At 52.1% G+C, this 21,857-nt stretch overlaps 2 protein-coding genes across 7 annotated transcripts in view; one reads left to right on the top strand and one right to left on the bottom strand.

Moving 5' to 3' along the window:
• The window catches only part of FZR1 (fizzy and cell division cycle 20 related 1), a 17,475-nt gene extending 6,645 nt beyond the window's left edge, over positions 1-10,830 (bottom strand). For 2 of the 6 annotated variants that reach the window (XM_006047874.3, XM_006047875.3), the window contains exon 1: positions 10,623-10,827. The gene's annotated coding sequence lies outside the window, so the exon portion shown is untranslated. Of the gene's footprint in view, positions 1-10,622 lie in introns of all 6 variants that reach the window. The other 4 variants (XM_025293179.2, XM_025293175.2, XM_025293178.2 and 1 more) reach the window with 4 other exon arrangements.
• DOHH (deoxyhypusine hydroxylase) overlaps positions 9,896-21,857 on the top strand; it is a 24,288-nt gene continuing 12,326 nt past the window's right edge. The window contains exon 1 of the mRNA XM_044947923.1: positions 9,896-9,983. The gene's annotated coding sequence lies outside the window, so the exon portion shown is untranslated. The remainder of the gene's footprint in view (positions 9,984-21,857) is intronic.

Genomic DNA, 21,857 nt, shown 5'->3' with positions numbered 1-21,857 from the left:
ACCAAATACGAACTAAGAAAGCAAAGCCTGGCCAGAAATTAAGTTTACTAATACAAATTGCTAGATGTAGTGCCCTGGCGAAGTCCACTCCTGCCTTAAAAAAAAATATATGGTAAAGTACCCATAACATAAAATTCACCATTGTTACCACTTCTAAGTGTGCAGCTTAATGGCACTAAGCACACGCACACTGTTGTGCAACCATCCTCCGTCATCTCCAAAACTGTCCCATCTTCCCGAACTGAAGCTCTGGGCCCATGAAACACTCACTCCCCATTCTGTCCCTGTTAAACACTTGACCCCCCAGCCCCTCTCCCGTTAACTCTTCAAGAAATCAAATATACACAGTCACATGACCCAGCAAGTGCACTTCGAGATATACGCAGATATACACCCAGGAGAAAGGAAACAGACCCACAAAGAAGCCAGTATACAAGTGCCTTTACATACACTATTCACGAAAACCAAGAAGAGAAACCCAAGAGTCGTCAGCAGTGAACAGATGAACAAATGTGGTCCCTCCACACAGTGGAGTCACTCAGCCTTAAAAAAGGAAGGAGGTCCTGACACTGCCACCCCAGGTGGGCCCTGAGGACATGATGCTCAGTGAGAGAAGCCAGACAGAAAAGGTCACACGCTGTGTCATTCCACTCTTAGGAGGTCCCAGAGTCGTCAAATCCATGCAGACAGAAAGGAAATCAAAGAACGTCTGCCCTTATATGTGACCACGAGACTACAAGATGCTCAGGTGGCCCTGCCTACGTCCTACTTCCACACCTCAGACACAGACTCCCCGAGTTCCTGGGCCTAACCCTGGGCTGAGGTATAGGCACTGGCATGAGCCTGTCAGGTCCCCATCCCTCACTGGGACTGTGCCACGCATAGGGTGTCCTCAGTGTGGCTTTGGCCCAAAGGCAGACACTTGGCCAAAGCAGAGCCAGTGGGGTTCGACCCTGAGGGGCCGTAACACAGCCACCAGTCACCTGTGAATTTGCTGCCTGCACCCTCTTGCAAAGATGAGGACGGCAAGGCTGGGCAAGGGGTCAGGGGTCAGGTGGGGCAAACAGGGATCCTGCCTGGAGGTCCACCTGCCCTCCCTCCCCCACCCCAGGCCCACAGGACCCCCTCACTTGGCCTGGGGCTCTTCTGAGCCCGTGCTGGCCCACATCCCTGTCACGGACTTCCCGCTGAGAGAAATGAGCTGGCAACACTGCCAACTCCCACTCCCATTTCAGGTGAATCTGTGAAAGAAGCCACCCCTTCGTGGCCATTGGAATCCTGTCTGGCAGAGGTCCCTGGACACGTTTTGTCCACTGTGGCCACAAGACAAAGCCTCTGAAATGACTGCCAGTCATCTCCTTCTCTGGCCTTCTACTCCTCCTCCCCCAGGGGGCCCGTGAGCAGGCTATGAGCAGGCAGGACACTGAGAGGAGCCACTGAGCTCTGTTCCAGCGTCCGAGTTAGGTCAGTGGCTGTCCCTGCTTGGCAGACATGGAAACCAGGCTCAGAGGGCTAACTTCCCAGCCCAACATACTGAATGTACTCCACAGACCTAAACATAGCCTCAGCTGCCACATGGCGGGCAGAAAGCTCCCTGGAGCCCACGTGCTCAGGGGCGCCCCCTCTGGGGCCTCAGCTCAGGGATGGTGAGGGGGTTGCCCACAGAGCTGATGGAAACCACGGCCTCTCCATTCACAGACCAAAGCCACCATGTCAATGCCCCTAGCGGCTCCTTGTGTGGTCAGATGGCAGGGCCCAGAGAGCAGTGCAGATGCAGGCCACACACCTGAAGTTAAGCACCCAAAGCACTGAGGTCATTGCAGAGTACGTGGAGACTGGTTTTCTAGGATGCACAAAGGAGCTGCTGCTAAGACGCTGAGTGTCCAGGCACCGGGTGTGCACTAAATCAGCACGCCCATGTGAAGTGTCCTTCGCCATCTGTGGGCTACGTCCTGACAGGAGAGTCTGCAGAAGGCCGTGTGGCGGGCAGGTGACTCACTGCTGACAGGTGTGGCTGCTGAGGATCAGAGCGGTCCCTAGTCCCTGATCGTGGCTGCGTTCCTTATATGGCAAAACGGGCTCTGAGGACAGGGTCAAGGCCCCTGAGATGGGGACGACCCAGGACTCCCCGGGAGGCCCAGCGTCATCATAGGGTCTTTATAAGAGGGAGGGAGAGGGTCAGAGGCAGACAGGAGATGCTGACTCCCGCCTCATGCTGCAGAGCTCCAGGATCAGAGGACACACCCTCGCCGCGGAGGAGACACTCCCACCCGCTGTTGGCAGGAGCCGAAATCTGGCAACAGCTTTCAAAATCTAAAAACGCACATCCTTTTTGACTTCGAAGAATTTCCCCTTAGAAACTCTGGCACACGTGCAAACCCATGTGTACAGGGAAGCTGCTGTACGCAGGCTGCTCAGGAAAGCAGGGGACAGAGCTCAGATGTCTACCTGGGGGGCCTGGCCTTTTTCCCCTGCTGCCAGAGGCACTGTGGTAAAGGGGTGGGGGTCTTGGGGACCCACTGCACACACAACACGCTGTGCAGAACAAGCTGCTTTCAGAAGAGTTAGACAGTCGGCTCTGGGAAGAGGAACTAGAGGGCAGGGTCTAGTGAGGAAGGAAGCCCTGGTCTCCTGCCTTGTCACTGTGCTTCTTGGAATCTGTGTCTCGGGAAATTGCCAGCCATTCACAGAAATAAGCAGCCAGACACAGCAGGGGTCATGCACACCCGGCATGAGACCGGAAGAGTCTCCATGGTAGGGGCATGGCCAGCTGTGCACAGGAACACTTTGCCCCCTTTGCTTGTCTCCTAACTCCTGGGTTTCCAGCCACTGCCCCACTGGAGGAGGCTTCCCCTGCAGTTTCTCACCAACTCCTGCCCTCAGCCAGCCCTCCAGCCTGCAGGATTTCCAGTTACCAGGCACTCAGTACAACCTAGTGGTCCTCACCAGAGTGGTTCTGCCCTGGGGACACCGGGCCGAGTCTGGGGACATCTGTGCTTGTCATGACTGTGGGTGCCGGAGATGCCACTCCACACCCCAGTGCCTGTCACGGCCCTCCAGAGAGGATGATCCGATGCAGTGCTGGGGGGAGGCCCTACAGGACCAGGCCAGTGAAATGACAGAGCATGGGCTGGCCCTGGGTTGGCAGGGACCCAGGGGCCAGAAGATAACCCAGTGTCCAAGCCCCAAGAGCCCTCCTGACAGCTGGGGTCCCACCCGAGGAAGAACACAAGGGCAGGTGCTCGCCTCCAGTCACTGCAGCCCCAAGGGTGAGTGAGCAGAAACCACCCTTCCCTGAGCCCACAGAGGAAATGAGGTCAGACAGTGGCCTGTGGGGCAGGACCCAGGATAGTGAGCCCCTCCCTCTGTCGCTGGCAAGGCCTCCTCAGGTGAGAGCAGCATCCTGGGCATACCCCTGGCAAGTTTGTGCCAGGCCCACAGGGCCGTCCCCTGCTTCCAGCAGTGCTCAGACCAACTGCAGGTCCTTTGGGGCCTTGCTTATCTTGAGAACCACTCCCGCTGTTTTCCTGCTGTGGGGCTCTGAGGCCAAGGAGACACCCCGTGATGTGGCTCATGACTCAGGACTCCAGGCAGCTGCTGGCCTCCCCCATTCCCAAGGCACTGCTGACATCCCAGCCATCCAGGGCACTGTGGGTGTAGAGCAGCCCCCCAGGCCCCCACGTGTCTGATGCTAGGAGGATCCCCCCAGTTGTGTGGATCACTGATGTCCCCAGACACAGTCCAGTGTCCCCTGAGGTGGGGGGGGGGGGGCGCAGCATCACCCTAGAGAGGGTAAATCTGGCCTCTGGGAGGGAATTCACACAGGCTCCCCAGAGGCTCTCTGAGGACACAAGCCAGAAAAGCCCATGGGAACTGCATCCCGGGGGATGGGACTCTGCTCCCAGCCCTGTGGGGAGGCCGTCAGGACACAGCTGATGGCAGGGACACGAAGCCCACCTGTGCCCCTCCAGCAGCCAGCGAAGAGCCAGACAGTCCAGGTGCATGACTCAATGCAGTCCCCAGACTCAATTCTATCTCTGTTCCACAAAGGAGGAACCCTGGGGCTCAGGAGGCTGGTGAGCACCCTGGCACCAGCAGGCCAACCGTCTAAAGCTCCCAGGCCCTCTCGGGACTGGTCATTACAGCTAGGATGCAGCAGCACCAGTCGGCTCCAGTGGGAGCTATCCAATTAGGGGTCACGGTGACCAATACTAGGGCTCCCTGAGAACCATCATCTTGGGGCACAGCCTCTGAGGGGGTCCCTAACCCTCCAGGAGGCACCCTCCCGGCCCATGAGGCGTGCAGGTGAAGAACCTAAAGACTGTGGTAGCTCTGGTGCCAGTCCATGGCTTCCTGACCATCAGCCCCTGAGAAGGCAGGCTAACTGGTCGTCTTGTTCCAGCCAGACTCTGAGGGGTGTGGGAGAAGTCCCACGAGAGACCCAACCAGAAATGGGGGGGTCTTCCAATCTTCTGCTCCCAGCAGAGTCTCTGCTTTTGCCTTTTCCACGTGGGCGCAGGCCGGCCAGCCCTGGCAGATCCCTTTCTTGCGATCATCACCAGGGCCAGGGCAGGCTGTGGAGGGGGACAGAGCTGGCTGTGAGTCTGGGCTTCGACCCTTACTGGCTAACTGGCTCGGGCAAGCAACTTCTCCTCTCAGAACCTGTCTCTTCATCTCAAAAGTGGGGATAATGGAGTAACACCACAAGTGCAGGGGTGAAACCGGGCGCAACTTCCATGGGGCAGTTGGTAGGAAGTCTGACCCAAAGGGGACGCTAGGGAGCGGAGCTGGTCTCCCGGGCTCAGTGAGGGGCGCACAACGGTCCCAGCCGCCTTGCTTCCTGCCCCTCCACTGCCCAGCAATATAGGCTGTGCGGCATGTGGGGAGCACAGGGCAGGGCCCCATTTTCTCCCCTACTGTTCCTAGAGGTGACAAGGACTGGTCTCCCCTTGGATAAGGGAGGATCGTCCTGAGAACATGAAAGGAGTGGGATTCCTGCTGGCTACAGGGCTGGCCGCGGCTGTACAGGCGTTGACTCCTGACTAGGACCTGGGCTCTGGGCTTTGCCACAGCGGAGGCACAGACAGGGACCTGAGCAGGGAGTGGCTGCACCTGCAGACAGAGAAGGCGATGGCACCCCACTCCAGTGCTCTTGCCTGGGAAATCCCATGGACGGAGGAGCCTGGAAGGCTGCAGTCCATGGGGTCTCGAAGAGTCGGACACGACTGAGCGACTTCTCTGTCACTTTTCACTTTCATGCATTGGAGAAGGAAACGGCAACCCACTCCAGTGTTCTTGCCTGGAGAATCCCAGGGACTGGGGGGCCTGGTGGGCTGCCGTCTATGGGGTCGCACAGAGTCAGACACGACTGACGCGACTTAGCAGCAGCACCTGCAGAGGGGACCCAACCAGCTAGCAGCCCCTCACATCTAAGGACAAGGAAGGACAGGCCTGAGGATAGCCAGAGTCAGAACGGGCTGCGCCCAGTAGGGGACAGAGTGTCTTCCAAGTGACTAAGGAGCATCACTGGGTGGGGAGGCCCGGCAGCGCATCTGGGGAGCCTCTTCTTGTCATTCGTTCATTCACTCACTCATTTAGCAGAGGTTTACAGCCCCATGTGTGGGCAGGTGTAGGAGCTGCCAAGTAGGGAGGACTCACAGCCTGGAGGCATGGAGAGCCTGGTCAACACAGCTCTCCTGCCCATGACCACACCCCCAAGAGAGTCTCACTTCCAGGTGAAACTACCACTCTAACCCTCACCCTCACCTCTTAGCTCACAGGGCACCCCCTCCCGTCAGACTGGGTGAAGCTTTCAGGCCTTAAGGGCATCTAGGTCTGCAGCAGCTCAAAGGATGCCAGCCCACGGAAAGAAGGACTTGAGCGCCACAGCAGTGACTCAGGACCATCTATCTATATGATCACAACTTCTGATTGTGTCCCACCAGGACCCCAGAGCCTTCACAGATCTCTGCATCTGCCTGCACACCTGGGCACAGGGACCTCACCCCTCACAAGCAGCCGTGAGTGTCAGAGGTACTTCCTCCATCTCCTCACTGTGGTTCCCACCCATGGGTCCAGAGTGGGAGCGGCAGAAGGAAAAGCCTAGCATGTTGAGGGCAGCCCCCTCCACACATACTGATACGCAGCCAGGTTGTTCCCTGTGGGGACCCTTCTGGGCACTGTGGGTTTGAGCAGCATCTCTGGCCCCACCCACTGATGTTGCACCCCCCGTTTTGATGGGGACCCTCTGGTTTAGGGGACTCTTTAGGGGGAAAAGTTGCCTCCTCCGGTTCTGAAGACTAGCACTGACATCTCAGTGCTCAGCCCTTCTATGAGTGCAGACAAACACGCCTACCCCCCATCTGTTCCCCCCACCTCCTCAAGCGGCCTCCCCGTCACCATGGCAGCCTGACCCTGCCTCCCGCAGCAGCTTCAGGCCTGATAGAGATGACACTCTCACTGAGGGTCACAACCCTATGACTCCCAGGCTAGTTCTGATCTGGGGAAGAGCAGGGGGTTGGAAGGCATGGTCTGGGGGGAGCACACTGGGAGCAGGAAGAGGGAAAGGTTACGAGGCTGTCACAATCTCCGGGGCTGTGCCTTGGGGCGGCTGGTGGCAGGGGTGGGAAAGGATGGGCCAGGGGCTTGAAGAGAGGTGGTTTAGTGGGCTTGTGGGGGGCTGGGATCTGCTTGCTCAGTTGAGAAAGCAGGTGGTCCTAACAAGATGGGGGGTGGAGAGGAGGAGTCCCAGGTGAGGCTGGGGGACACAAGGGAGGGGGGTGGGCAGGTCTGAGGAAAGGGCCACCTTTTCTGGACACGCCACATGGCACCTAGGGCAGGCTGACGGGCCGCTGGCCACGTGGGCCACAGTCAGGAGCCAGGTCTGGGCACCAGCAGCAGATGAGGACAGGAAACTGAGGGTGAGGGGAGGCCATCAAGAGTGAGCAGAGATACCCTAGTCGAGATAGAGAGGAGGGTGCCCCTGTGTCCCCAGCAGCTCTCTCACAACAGACAGAAAGTGCCAACAGCCCAGGGGCCTGCCATCTGGCGCAGAGACATCATGACAGAGCCCATCCACACAAAGAATTATCCAGCCACAGAAAAGAGGACATGCTACAGCATGAACCCCAAAGACATGATGCTCAGTGAGAAAAGCCAAACACGAAAAAACACATGTTGTGTGATGCCATTTATATGAAATGCCAGGAATAGGCGGATCCAGAGACCAAGAGTGGGTTAGTGGTCGCCAGGGGTGAGAAGGGGCTGGGAGTGAGCGCTGATGGAAATGCTCTAACTACAGTGGTGACAGATGCACACACCACACAAACGCACTGAAACCACCCGACTGCACAATTTAAGTGAGTGAATTGTGGAGCACGAGGATTTCATCTGAGTAAAGCTGTTACCCACAAAAATCAGATAATAAGAGAAACATCACTGGAGCAGTTAATCCTAAAGGAAATCAACCCTTAATATTCACTGGAAGGACTGATGCTGAAGCTCCAATACTTTGGCCACCTGATGCGAAGAGCCAACTCATTGGAAAAGACCCTGATGCTGGGAAAGATTGAGGGCAGGAGGAGAAGGGGGCAAAAGAAGATAAGATGGTTGAATGGCATCACTGACTCAAAGGACTTGAGTTTGAGCAAGCTCTGGGAGATGGTGAAGGACAGGGAGGCCTGGTGTGCTGCAGTCCATGGGGTTGCAAAGAGTTGGACACGACTTAATGACTGAACAACAGTGGAGGAGACTGAAAGACAGAGGGAACGGTGCAGGCTGCCGCGTGAGCAGTGGTGGGACGACTGAAGGCGGCCGGGCCAAGGGGGGTGCAGCGTGCGCTCTCGCTCCCTTCACGCACGAGGACGCTGAGGCAGAGGAGGCAGTCACTTGCCAACGACACAGGACACAGCCGTTGGGGCCACCAACGTCCCGTGGAGACTGTCACTGGGGGTTGGGCCCTGCGCCTGTCCCTTGACTTAAACACTCCCTGCCTGCACTGGGCAGGCTCCGCAGCAAAGACTCGGGGAGGGAGTGAGGGGCAGGCAGGCCAAGACCAGTGGAGCTGACGAGCTGGCTGACACAACGCAGCAGCAGCACTGCTCCCAGCAGCACTGGGAGCTACTGGGGCAGAAGAGGAGGGCTGAATACCCCTTTCCCAGCTCTGCAGGTCACTGGCTCCCTGTGCCAATCCCCAAGATGGACTGCCCACCCTCTATCCGCTCCAGCCGGGACTCTCCCGCCCCAGCTTTGCAGGGCACTGACGTGGAGACTCTGCACTCACAGGCTCTGGTCGGTGCTCTGGTTCCAGGCCTCCAACTTTGGCACTGTGGACTTTCAGGATCAGGGCCAGATCACTCTCAGTGGGAGACCATCCTGGGTGCCATGGGGTATGGAGCCCCATCTCTGCCCCACCCCTTCAAAAGTTAGGAGCCTCCCCAGTCGTGACAACCACAGATGTCCCCAGACATCACCAGTGTCCCAGACAAAAATCTCCAGAAGGATTATAGGGTGCTCCAAGTCGGCTGGTTTCTTTAAGAACAAGTCCCTTGATCTTCAAGTCAGCCCGGAGTCCCAGACAGATTGGAAGATAGATTGGTTTCTGATCCTCATCCCTCTCAGTAACACTGAGCAAAAGGTCCCCACAGCCACCACCACCATGGGCCTCCCCAAAGGCAGAAGTCCCTGGTACACAAAACCTACCCCAGTCAGCAGCCCCAATAAATACGAATGGCAAGAGACTTCCTGCAGCAACAGAGGGCCCAGTGTGAGCTTCTATGCAGATCTGCTTCTGAAGCCTTGTGAGGCTTCAAGGTCCCCTGTGCCCAGCCCCAGACAGACGCCACCGGCCCAGGCACAGACTCTAAGACCTTCCTGGGCAACAGTCCTGGCAGCAAGCTGGCCAGCGCAGTCACAGGAGACGCTGCCCCCCACCACAGCAGAGCAAGTGTCCTTTGAGCCAAGCATTGTCTGAGGACCAGGGCTCTGGGTTTTGGAGAGGCAGGGCCTGCATCCTTAATGGAACCCTCTGGGAACAATCAAACCTCACTCATGACGCAAAGCACCAGCGAGTGGCCGGCACACCTGCCTCCTCTCTCAGGTTCAGAAGAAACACGAGCCCGGCGTGGCCAAAACAGAAGGGACCCTCCACATCACAGGCCACGAGGACGCACGAGACAGTCTGCCCATAAGTGGGCTGGGAGGTGTTCCAAGCAACAATGTGCACCACTCTGGGGACAGCCCCCCTACCCCCACATCTCATCAGCTTCCAGAGGACAGATCCAGCCCCTACCATCAGAAGAGACCCCCTCAAAGGTCTTCATTACACAGACAATCCCACCTGGCCCCATCTGGGGGAGGGATCTGGCTGCATGAGGTTTTAGTGGATGGTTTTTCTTTAGGTAAATTGTCCTCATTCAAAGGATGGTAAGAAGTGGGGTGGAGGGGCACAGAGGATGGGGTGTTGCCTCAACAGCCAGAGGCATGAGGTCATTGCTCAGTGTACCAGGGTGGGGGTGGGGGAATCTAGTCCCCAGTCTGAAAGGCCCCGTGAACCCAGAAATGATATGATGGGGGAAAACAAAACGGGTTACGGCTGGGACACAACAGTGGAACTCAGGCTTTTAATTGGGGGCAGGTCAGAATAGGTAAGGCCAATGGGAGGCGGGGGTCAGTTTTTAGTTGGGGAAGATGGCTGTGATGGGGTGACTGTGGCCTTTCCCAAGTGGCTGCGCTTGTGCTTGGAGGAAGACCAGAATGATCCCGGGCTGGAGGGCGGTTGGGCACAGCCAGGCGGTCTCAGATTTTGGTGGAGTCAGCGGCGAAATAGAGAGGTGGATTCTGGGTGGGTCGTGGTGAAAACGGGACAAACTGGGAGGGAGGGAGGCAGGAGCAGAAACCAGAGGGGCCGGGAGCCAGAGGGGCACTTAAGTATTCAAAACTCGTCGTCTAACTGCTTCCGTGTGCCAGGAGCAGAGAGGGGCAGGGTGAGTACAATGGGGAGCGCCGACGGATAGGGTCTCCGCACCCTCAGCCCGGTTGTTCAGGGTCCACAAGGTTGGATTGTGTTTTATCCGGGTGGGGACGGGGGTTGGTCCAGGCCTGGGTGAGTCGTGACAGCTCGGGGGCGGGCGGGGGGCAGTTTCAATTTGGGCCGGGCCCGAGCTCGGGAGACCCGAGGCTGACAGGCCAGAGATGCAGAGTACGATTAGGGCGTCGGCCGGCCGTTTTGGTGGGCGGAGTGGGGAGTCCCCCGGTTTAGGGGTGGTCAGAGCTCAACCTCATAATTAGAAAGAAAGGGGACGCTGACCTCGCGGGGAGATGGCGGGCCGCAGGTGGCTCGGGTTGGGGAGGTCATCCAGGGCCTGGTCTGGGGGAAGGCTCGGACATGGGGGTTCGGACGGGAGGTGGGATGCTGAGGTCACTCGAGCCTAGCTCGGATTGGGGGGCGGCGCTCGGGGGTCTGGCCGGCTCCCGGAGCGGGGCTCAAGCCTGGGAGTGGTGGGCCGGATCGCCGGCTCGTTTTCGGGGACCCAGGACAGACCCACGCCGCTGCCAGGCCCGGCCCGGCTCCGGCGTCGCAGCTCGGGTCCAGGGGGCGGGTCCCCAGACCTCAGCCGCCTCACCTGGCTCGCTCCCGTTCGCCCTCTGGCTCCACCGGCCCCGCCTCTCCCGGCGCCGCGACGCGCCCACCTGCGCTGCGCGCAGCTCCGCTGCGTCCGGCCGCGGCCGCAGCTGACGGGATCCCGGGCTCCGCGCTCCTTAATATGGCGTCGGCCGCTACTCCGCGGCCTCCGGCGCCCTCCTCCGCCGCGCGCTCGCTCCCGCGGCCGGCCACGCCCCCGCGCCGGCGCGCTGCGTGCCGCCGCCACGCCCCGCCACGCCCCCGCGCGCCCGAGCATCGCGCCCGCGCCCCATCACGCCCCGCCCAGTTCTCGCGGTTGCGCCTGCGCGCCTCGGGCATCTCGGGAGGACGTGACGTAAGTTGCGATTCGAATCAATACAGGAAGCATGGCGCGACAGGTTGCCCAGGGCAACCGCCCCTGAACCGGATCTGCGGCCCTGAGGAGGCGGCTATGTGGGAATCTGGGGTAGTGACCCGGTTCAGTTTAAGGCGTGGTTCTTAGAGGACCACGCAAAACAGGTGCCCCCTGGGCAGACCCGTCATCGCAATGAATGACGCAGTCACACCCCCAGATAAGCGCAGGTGGGTGCGCTTTGCTGCTTGTGCAAACCCCACTGCCTGTTGAAACACATTTACTCACTCATTCATTCAATACCATATTATAAGTCCTCTTGGGTGCTCCTCCAGATCCTCCAAGCAGGGAACTGAGAAATGTAGTATTTCCTGTGGTGTCAATAACCAAGGATGTCACAGTCATCAGCAATTGTAGCCCTCCAGTGTGAGCCAATGAACCTGAGGGAGCTTGCGAAGGAGAAGAATATCTGCCCTCTATCAGCGCTCAGACTACAGTCACTCCCTCTGGTGAGCCCAGAGGAACTCAGGGTGTGAAAACAGGATACGGTCCCCAGATAGCTGAGGTGCATATCAAAGGAATGATTTCACTGAGCCTAGACTCTAGCATTTTCTCATACAGAGAAAAGCACTAAATTTCTTAACTTGGGGTTAACCTGGTTTTCTTTAATTCACAAAATTACTTTGGACGTTCAGACTACTTGCCTTTTGTTGCAAAACTTCTACGTAACCTGACTCCTAAACACACACACACACACACACACACACACACACACACCCCACTCTCCTCCAAACAGTTCTCTCAGGGTTACTTGAGATGCTGCCTCCTGGACTTAAGTCCTAAAAATTTCCTCCAAATAAAACATAACTCTCAACCTCTGGGTCACTTGTATTTTTTTTTTTTTCAGTAGACAAAACAGATAAAAATCTCTGTTCAAAAAATGGGCAAAGGATCCAAATGGACGTTTCCCCAAAGAAAAGAAATAAATGGCCAACTCATGAAAAAAAATACTCACCACCTGCAATACAGGGAGAAACGCAAATCAGATCACAAAACTACCACTTCAGGCTACTGGATGGCTGTGATTTAAAAAAAATAATAAAACACCCCCCCTCCCCTACCACCACCACTCAGGAAATAAAATGTTGGCAAAGGCATAGAACCCTCATACATTGCTGGTGGGATTGTAAAATGGGGCAGCCACTGTGGGAACAGTTCAGCCAGTGCCCATAAAGTTATATGTAGAATTACCAGATGACCCAGCAAGTCCACTCCTAGAATTGGAGATCTGTGTGAAAATTAATTAACAGAAGCTTCATTTAAAATGGAGTTAGGGAGTTCCTTGGCAGTCCAGTAGTTAAGACTGTGTTTTCACTGCTGTGGCCACCTGGATTCAATGCCTCCTATAGTAGCTAAGATCCTGCAAACCAAAAAAAAAAAACAAAAACAAAACCCAGAGAAAAACAAGTCAGAAAGCCAGAACTTGGCCTGCTTTCTTTGTTTCTTTTTGGCTGCACTGGTCTTCCTTCATTGCTGCCTATAGGCTTTCTCTAGTTGCAGTGAGCAGGGGCTACCTTTGTGGCAGTGCATGTTTTTGTTTTATTTTGTTTTTCATTGCAGTGGCTTCTCCTGTTGCAGAGCAGGGCTCTAGAGCTCAGGTTCAATAGCAGTGGCTCATAGGCTTAGTTGCCCCATGCCATATGAGATTTCCCTGAATCAGGGATCAAACCCAGGTCTCTTGTATTCACAGGTATATTCTTAACCACTGGACCACCAGGGAAGTCCCAGAACAGCATTCTTAAATCTTATTGTAACTGAATATGAACCTATGGAGCCTTCTAGGAACTAGGTCCTACCCCACCCCATGTCCTTCAATAGCCTCTTGTCCATAGAAAAACTTTAGACTCCTAGGTCTTCCTCGAATTCCAAAGGATAAATTTTATCAGTGAATGTGAAAGTCGCTCAGTCTTGTCCAACTGTTTGCAACCCCATGGTCTATAAAGTCCATGGAATTCTCCTGGCCAAAATATTGGAGCCTTTCCCTTCTCCAAGGGATCTTCCCAACCTAGAGATCGAACCCAGGTTTCCCACATTGCAGGTGGATTCTTTACCAGCTGAGCCACAAGGGAAGCCCAGATTTTATCAGCGAAGTGAGAAAATGCAGAAAGAAAGGAAAACAGTCAAGCAACACAAAATAATATTAATTTAGACATGAAAGTCAAGGAAAGATATACCCAACTGAATGCAGAGTTCCAGAGAATAGCAAGGAGAGGTAAGAAGGCCTTCTTCAATGAACAATGCAAAGAATAGAGAAAAACAACAGAATGGGAGAGACTAACAATCTCTTCACAAAAATTGGAGGTATCAAAGGAACATTTCATGCAAGGATGGGCATGATAAAGGACAGAAAGAGTAAGGACCTAACAGAGGCAGGAGAGATTAAGAAGAGGTGGCAAGAATACACAGAATTGTACAAAAAAGATCTTAATGACCTGGACAACCACAATGGTGTGATCTCTCACCTAGAGCCAGACATCCTGGAGTGTGAAGTCAAGCAGGCCTTAGGAAGCATTACTACCAACAGACCTAGTGGAGGTGATAGAATTCCAGCTGAACTATTTCAAATCCAAAAAGATGATGCTGTTAAAGTACTGCACTCAATATGTCAGCAAATTTAGAAAACCCAGCAGTGGCCACAGGACTGGAAAATGTTAGTTTTAATCCCAATTCCAAAGAAGGGCAGTGCTAAAGAATGTTCAAATTATCATACCAGTGCGCTTATTTCACATGCTAGTAAGGTTATGATCAAAATCCTTCAAGCTAGGCTTCAGCCGTACTTGAACTGAGAACTTCCAGATGTACAAGCTGGGTTTAGAAAAGGCAGAGGAACCAGAGATCAAATTGCCAACATTTGTTGGATGATAGAGAAAGCAAGGGAATTCCAGAAAAACATCTACTTTTGTTTCATTGACTACACAAAAGCTTTTGATTATGTGGATCACAACAAACTGTGGAAAATTCTGAAAGAGATGGGAATACCAGACCACCTTACCTGCCTCCTGAGAAATCTGTATGCAGGTCAAGAAGCAACAGTTAGAACCTTGCATGGAATAAAGGACTGGTTCAAAATTGGGAATTGAGTATGACAAGGCTGTGTATTGTCACCCTGCTTATTTAACTTCTATGCAGAGCACATGAAGCGAAATGCTGGGCTGGATGAGTTACAATGTGGAATCAAGATTGCCAGGAAAAATATCAAAAACCTCAGATACGCAGATGATACCATTTTACTGGCAGAAAGCAAAGAGGAACTAAAGAGCATCTTGGTGAGGGGGGAAGAGGCAAGTAGAAAGCTGGTTTAAAACTCAATATTCAAAAAACTAAGATCATGGCATCCGGTCCCATCACTTCATGGCAAATAGAAAGGATAACGGTGGAAGCAGTGACAGATTTTCTCTTCTTGGGCTCCAAAATCACTGCGGATGGTGACTGCAGGCATGAAATTAGAAGACTCATGCTTCTTGGAAGGAAAGCTATGACAAACCTGGACAGTGTATTAAAAAGCAGAGACATCACTTTGCCGACAAAGGTCTGTATAATCAAAGTTATGGTCTTTCCAATAGTCGTGTACGGATGTGAGTGAAAGTGAAAGTGCTGGTTGCTCAGCTGTGTGTGATTTTTTTGTAATCTCATGGACTGTAGCCTTCAAGGTTCCTCTGTCCATGGGATCTTCCAGGCAAGAATACTGGAGGGAGTTGCCATTTCCTACTCCAGGACGACTTTGGGAGGGGGCGTTATTCAACCTGCCACATTTTTGGTTTTGGCACTGTTTTGTATTATGATTGCAGTGGGCAGATACACAAATTTACACAGTGATAAATTTGTATAGAACTTATATACCCACGGACCAATGAATACAAGTAAAACTAGTGAAATCTGGATTAAGGTGGTATATTGTTGTCAATGCCAGTGTTCAGTGACAATATTACACTAGCTTTGTATGTGTGTGTTCTCACGTCAGTACTTTAAATATTATGCACGTCAAATTATGGTAAAAAGACGACTATGAACAAGATGCATTTGTGCTCAGTCACTTCAGTCGTGCTCAACTCTGCTCCTCCATTCATGGGATTCCCCAGGCAAGAATACTAGCGTGAGTAGCCATTCCCTCCTCTAGGGGATCTTCCTGACTCAGGGATCAAACCTGGGTCTCCTGTCTTAGCAGGCAGATTCTTTACCATCTGAGTCACCTGCTGCTACTGCTAAGTCGCTTCAGTCACTGGAAATGGAGTGGGTTGCCATTTCCTTCTCCAATGCATGAAAGTGAAATGTCAAAGTGAAGTCGCTCAGTCGTGTCCGACTCTTAGCGACCCCATGGACTGCAGCCCACCAGGCTCCCCCGTCCATGGGATTTTCCAGGCAAGAGTACTGGAGTGGGGTGCCATTGCCTTCTCAGTGAGTCACCTGGGAAGCCCCTTAAAACACAGCCCCTCTATTTCCATCAGCACCCCACTGCATTATAGCCGACCAAGTTTATCTCCAACCATCAAGTGGGGTTCTTCCAATAGTTCACTTTGTGACAGGTCATTAAGAATATCTTCTTGAATCTGGACATCCCTGGTAGCACAGTGGTTAAGAATCTGCCTGCCAACACAGGGGACATGGGTTCGATCCCTGCTCCGGTAAGATTCCACATCCTGCAGACCAACTAAGCCTGAGCGCCGCAAGAACCAAGCCCATGCCCTAGAGCCCATGCTCAGCATTATTGCTGAGAGGCCACGCGATGAGAAGCCCATACATAGCAACAAAGACCCACCACATTTAACATAAATTAAAAAAAAATTTTTTTAAGGGATATCTTCAAATCCAGTCATCTGATTGTTACCCCTAATAATATCCGGTGAAAGGTTTGAGCTTGGAAGAAATGGAAGATGCTGAGCCAGTGCCCCTTCAAATTCCATCTGCAATTTTAGTGGAACAAAGGGCCTCTGGATGTTTCTTAGTGTGGAAAAGTTCATTTTATCTCGGTTGGGCTGGAAAGTTTTTTCTGGCCATTCAAGAGGATAACCAGGCAAAAGTTCATTTTTTCACACAAGGAAAATCCTGTGGAGGAAGATCATGACTTTCAAAAAGTCCACTTGCTGGAAACTCAATAACTGGAATCCTGTCGTTTGGCTGAGATTCAAGTCCTCTGGCAGGAATCTTCCACTTCCTTGGGCATAGCCTCCTTGTGTATGTGTGTGTGTTTATTTATTTATTTATTTTCTTTTTGGCTGTGCTGGGTTTTTGTTGCTGTGCGCAGGCTTTCTCTAGTTGCAACAAGTAGGGGCTACTTTCCATCACAGTGCCCAGGCTTGTCATTGTGGAGCGCAGGCTCTAGGCAGGCGGCTTCAGTCGCTGCAGCACGCGGGCTCAGTAGCTGTGGCGCACCGGCTCAGTTGTCCCGTGGCATGTGGGATCATCCCGGACCAGGGATCAAACCCATGTCCCTCGCATTGCAAGGCAGATTCTTAACCACTGGACCACCAGGGAAGCCCTTCTGTGTGTGTTCTGCATGCAGTTACAGTCAGGGACAACTGGGTGAAGGGCACACTGCCATCTTCCGTATGATTTCTTACAGCTGCATACGACTCTGCAGTCATCTCAATGCAAATGTCTATTTCTAAAAAACTAAACAAACAAAAAATGTGACCACACCCTGCTGCTTGTGGGACCTTAGTTCCCTCACCAGGGACTGAATCCGCAACTACTGAAGCCTGAGCGCCTAGAGCCTGTGCCCTGCAACAAGAGAAGCCACTGCAATGAGGGGTCCTCACACTGCAACGAAGAGTGGCCCCCGCTCACTGCAACTAGAGAAAGCCCAGGCAGCAACGAAGACTCAGTGCAGCCAAAAATAAAAATTAAAAAAAAAAAAGATAACCAACAAAGACCTACTATGTAGCACAGGGAACTATATTGAATATCTTGTAATGATCTATAATGGAAAAGAATCTGAAAGAGAATATATATACGTATAACTGGAAAAAGAGCTATAGGTATATTCATACATACAAATGGACTTCCCTGGTGGCTCAGATGGTTAAGAATCCTCCTGCAATGCAGGAGACCTGGGTTTGATCCCTGGGTTGGGAAGTTGCCCTGGAGAAGGGAATGGCAACCCACTCCAGTATTCTTGCCTGGAGAATTCCATCCACAGAGGAGCTGGGCGGCATACAGTCCGTGGTGTCGCAGAGTCAGACATGACTAAGCGACTAACTTAACTTTTAATACATCCCAATAACTGAATCACTTTGCTGTATACTGGAAACTAACACAACATGTAAATCAACCATACTTCAATTATTACAAAAAAAAAAGATCTTCAGAGCTGAAAGTGGGTTGGGTCCGACTCAGCACAGACTGCCCCTTGGTTATCAGTCTCCCCACAAACCTGCATGTTCAAGATTCCAAGTTCACAGAGGTACACAGGCCCAGCTTTTGGGCGTGGCACTCATTATCTGCTTCCTTCAGCCCTGGGTCTATCTCCTCTCACTCCCAGAGCTTCCCTGGGGCTGCTCACACCCGGCATGCAGTCCCAAGCCTTCTGGAGTCAACACAGCGCCTGGCCCACGGGGCAGCTCAGTGTGTATATAAGCCTGAGCCACCCAACGTGGCTGTTGATGGTGGCCCGCAAGCCAGGCAGGTCCGCTGTTAAGTCAGCTCTCTGGGATCAGCTTTTGAACACACAGGAGGACAATGGAAAAGTACTATGTATTTATACACTACTGTGTTTGAGATAGGACTTCCCAGGCAGCTCAGTGGTAAAGAATCCACCTGCCGTGCAGGAGCCACAGGAGATGTGGGTTCCATCCCTGGGTCAGGAAGATCTCCTGGAGGAGGGCATGGCAACCCACTCCAGTGTTCTTGCCTGGGATATCCCATGGACAGAGGAACCTGGAGGGCTATAGTTCATAGGGTCGAAAACAGTCGAGCACGACTGAAGTGACTTAGCACACTAACACACGCCAGGGTTCAATCCCTGCTTCTCTGGGAACTAAGATCCCACAAGCCCCAGGGTACAACCAAAAAAACAAAAGATAGGGCTTCCCTGGTGGCTCAGTGGTAAAGAATCTGCCTGCAATGCAGGAGACAGATTCGATCCCTGATCCAGGAAGACCCCACATGCCTCAGAGCAACTAAGCCTGTGCGCCACATCCCCTGAAGCCCACAAGCCCTAGAGCCAGTGCTCCACAGGAAAAATCACCACAATGAGAAGTCTGCATACTCCAGCTAGAGAGTAGCCCCCACTCACCGCAACTAGAGAAAGCCCGAACAGCAAGGAAGACCCAGCATAGACAAAAATAAATAAATAAATTAGTTTTTTAATGTCCTTTTTTTTTAAGATAACCAAAAAAAAATCTACTATACAGCACAGGGAGCTCTACTCAATATTTGTAATAACCTGTAAGGGAAAAGAATCTTAAAAAGCATGAAAATATGCATATGTATCACTGAATCACTTTGCTGTACACCTGAAACTAACACAACATTGTAAATCAACTAGACTCCAATAAAACTTAAAAAATGAAAAGTAACAACAATTGGGATATCAGCTCCAAGAGGCCAGAGGCTGCTCGTTCTCCGTGCCTGCCATGCAGCAGATAATAAATATTTGCAAAATGAATGACTGAATGTTTACATCAGCCATTGGCCTATCAAAGAGACTTCTCTGCTGTGCGTGGTATGTTGATGTTTTTCATTCACGGACCTCATGCTTGTTTGTTTGTTTTTGAATAATTATTTATTTTTTTAATTTTATTTATTTATTTATAATTTTTGTTTTATTTACTTTTGACTGTGCTGGGTCTTCCTTGCTGTGCAGGTGTTTTTTTTTTAGTTGCAGTGAGCGGCGGCTGCTCTCTAGTTGAGGTGCACGGGCTTCTCGTTGCAATAGCTTCTCTTGTTGCAGAGCGTGGGCTCCAGTTGTGACTTGCAGGATCTAGAGCAAAGCCTCAGCGATGTGGCTTAATTGCTCCAGGGCATCTGGAATCCAACTCATCTCATGCACATGCAGGCAGATTCTTTACCACTAAGCCATGTGGGAAGCCCATATGTAATTTACATATCTAAGTCCATTTATCTAAATTGTGGTGTTCAAGGGGCAAAGGCTCAGGTGGTAAAGAATCTGCCTGCAATGCAGAAGACCCAGGTTCAGTCCCTGGGTTGGGAGGATCTCGTAGAGAAAGGAACGGCAACCCACTCCAGTATTCTTGCCTGGAGAATTCCATGGACAGAGGAGCCTGGTGGGCTACAGTCCATGGGGTTGCAAAGAGTCAGAAACAACTGAGCAACTAACACTTTCACTTTTCAAGGGACATAGGAACGGGATAAGCCCAAAGGGCCTCAGAACAGGGGACAGAAAGTACCAGGCCCTTCTCGCCAATTTGTTTGCTCCCCAGCTATAAAAACAGGCAGACAATCCTTGTTCAGCGTTACCTCGCCCTGGCTCTCTGGAAGCTGGCCTGCTGCTCCAACTGCGACTAATAAACTCTATTAAATTCTAATAAACTCTTAACTCTAATAAACTCTCTTTCCTTCTGTGTCTCGTCTGAAAATTCGTTTCCAACTCTCACATGACATAAATGAGAGCACATTATCGAGTCTGTGCCTTGCTTTCTTCGTTTTTTTTTTTTTTTTTTTAAATTCAGTCCTGTATTTATTTACTTTTGGCTGTGCTGTGACTTCCTTGTTATGTGGGTTTTTCTCTAGTTGTGCTGATCGGGGGCTGCTCTCTAGTTGCCGTGCCTGGGATTCTCACTGCAGTGGCTTCTCTTGCTACAACGGGCTCTAGGGTCCTCCGGCTTCAGTAGTTGCGGCGCATGGGCTCAGCTGCCCCTCAGCATGTGAAATCTTCCTAGACCAGGGATCAAACCTGTGTCTGCTGCATTGGCAGGCGGATTCTCAACCACTGGACCACAAAGGAAGTCCTTCAGCATCTATTTTGTGCCAAGCATGGAATAGCAGTTGGGGATCCACTTAGTGAGTCAATGCATATTGACTCACAAGAGGCACTATCAGGAATTTTGTGACCGGGCCATGACGGGAATATTTACACCCCAAGAATTGGCAAACACTGCAAATCAGGGTTTTAAATTATTTTTTCCAGGTTGTTCCTTAACTGGCACACCATTGTATCTCATCATGGAGAACAAATTAGACATAAATCCCTGCTCTCATGGTGCTTATATACTAGTGTGTCCTAGTGGCGAAAGCGGTAAACAAAGCAATTAAGTAAAATGTACAGTAAAATATGGGCTTCCTGGGTGGCTCAGTGGGAAGAATCCACCTGCCAATGCAGGAGACCTGGGTTTGACCCCTGGGTTGGAAAGATCCCCTGGAGGAGGGCATGGCAACCCACTCCAGTGTTCTTGCCTGGAGAATCCCCATGGACAGAGGAGCCTGGCGGGCTACAGTCCATGGGGTCACAAAGAGTTGGACATGACTAACTGAGCGAGCACCCACACAAAGTAAAATATAGATGCTGTGGAGAAGAATAAATCAGGGGACTGGGTAAAGGACTGCAGAAAGTGAAAAGTGAAAGTGAAAGTGAAGTCGCTCAGTCGTGTCCGACTCTTCGCCACCAAGTGGATTGTAACCCACCAGGTTCCTCCATCTATGAGATTCTCCAGGCAAGAATACTGGAGTGGGTTGCCATTTCCTTCTCGAGGGGATCTTCCCGACCCAGGGATCAAATCCAGGTCTCCTGCATTGCAGGCAGACGCTTTAACCTCTGAGCCACAATTTCAATCCAAGGACTGCAGAGGCTGAGGTAATTAAAATGCTCAGGTAGGCTTCCTGGAGGAAGTATCATTTGCGCGAAGGAGCCAACACTTGCACTTGAGTGAAAGAGTGAACAAAGGTGTTGGGAGAAACACGTCTTCCAGGCAGTTGGCACAGCATACACAAAGGCCTTGGAGCAGGAGTGTGTCTGGTGTGTTGGAGGAACAGCGGGGAGGCCGTGTTTCTGGAGCAGAGTGGGCACGAGGGAGAGAGGGAGGAAAAGAGGGCTAGGAGAGGACGGGCAGGTCGTGCGGGGCCTTGGGGGCTGCAAGAGTACTCAGGCTTTTTACTCAGGGAGGTGGGAGCCCTGGAGTGCTGTGGGCAGAGGAAAGGCGGTGCCTGACTCAGGCGCTCACACGCTCCCTCTAGTGGCTGGTGCGGGGAGGACAGACTGTGGTGGTGAGGGTGAGAGCTGTCGCTGGTGCTCACAGGCGCCCTCAGGTGGCTTCCTCGGGGAGGACAGAATGTGGGGGAATGGAGAGAGGTTGGGTGGGGGTGTCCACGGTGGAGGCCACTTTACTGGTCCAAGTGAGTGATGATGAGAACTGAACGCTGAGGGAGGCAGAGGAGGAAGTTAGTGTGTTTTTTTTTTTTTTTTTTGCCATTTCAAATAATGTGGAAACGAATGCTTTTTTCACTCTTAGTGAAATTCCTCAAAATGGATTTGCAGACTCAAAGATTCCTCATTAAATAGTTAAAAACACTTTTCAAATATTTAACTTTTCAAATAACTTTTCAAATATTTCAGTTGAAACATGGAGAATAGAAATTGTGCTCATTTTCCCCACCACCTATTTTTCGAACAGTTTATAATGAAACCTTTCAAGTACACAGAAAAATTGAAAGACTTTTACAATGAATTGTCATATGCCTATTGTCCACTTTCTCAATGAACACTTTGCTATTTTTGCCCTATTCTGTATTTATCCATCCTTTTATCCATTCATCAGTATATCTCACTTTTTAATGCATCTCCAAACAAGTTGCATACATCACATCCATTAGGATGGCTACTATCAAAAATAAAATAACAAGACTTCCTGTTTGCCAAAAGTTTTACTTTCC

This window comes from Bubalus bubalis, chromosome 9, assembly GCF_019923935.1.
Source record: "Bubalus bubalis isolate 160015118507 breed Murrah chromosome 9, NDDB_SH_1, whole genome shotgun sequence".
Taxonomy (NCBI): Eukaryota; Metazoa; Chordata; class Mammalia; order Artiodactyla; family Bovidae; genus Bubalus; species Bubalus bubalis.
Note: the sequence above shows the minus strand (reverse complement) of the source record. Positions and strands in the feature narration are given on the sequence as shown.